This window comes from Garra rufa, chromosome 2, assembly GCF_049309525.1.
Source record: "Garra rufa chromosome 2, GarRuf1.0, whole genome shotgun sequence".
Lineage (NCBI taxonomy): Eukaryota > Metazoa > Chordata > Actinopteri > Cypriniformes > Cyprinidae > Garra > Garra rufa.
The window spans coordinates 53,163,641-53,163,961 of record NC_133362.1 but is presented as its reverse complement, the minus strand read 5'-3'; positions in this window follow the sequence as shown (position 1 = coordinate 53,163,961).

The following is a 321-nucleotide window of genomic DNA, read 5'->3' as shown; positions in this document are numbered from 1 at the left end:
ACTCTTTCCACAGTGAGAGCAGATGTAAGGTCTCGCAGTGTGAATTTGGACATTAAGGTATTTTCAGTGTAAAAAGATTTCCACACTGACGGCATGTTACTGTCTTTTGAGTCTGTGAGCAACTAATTAAATTTTCATCAGTTTTAAAATCATGCTGTATTTCATTTAGATCTTTCTCTTGCATTTCATTCAGCTCTGGACTCTCCTCTTTCAGCGCCATCAGGTCTGAGATGAAAAGACACAAATACAATTTAACGCCAGTTTAATGGCATAAAGATGAAGTCTCAAACTCAATCCCTGGAGGGCCACAGCTCTGCAGAG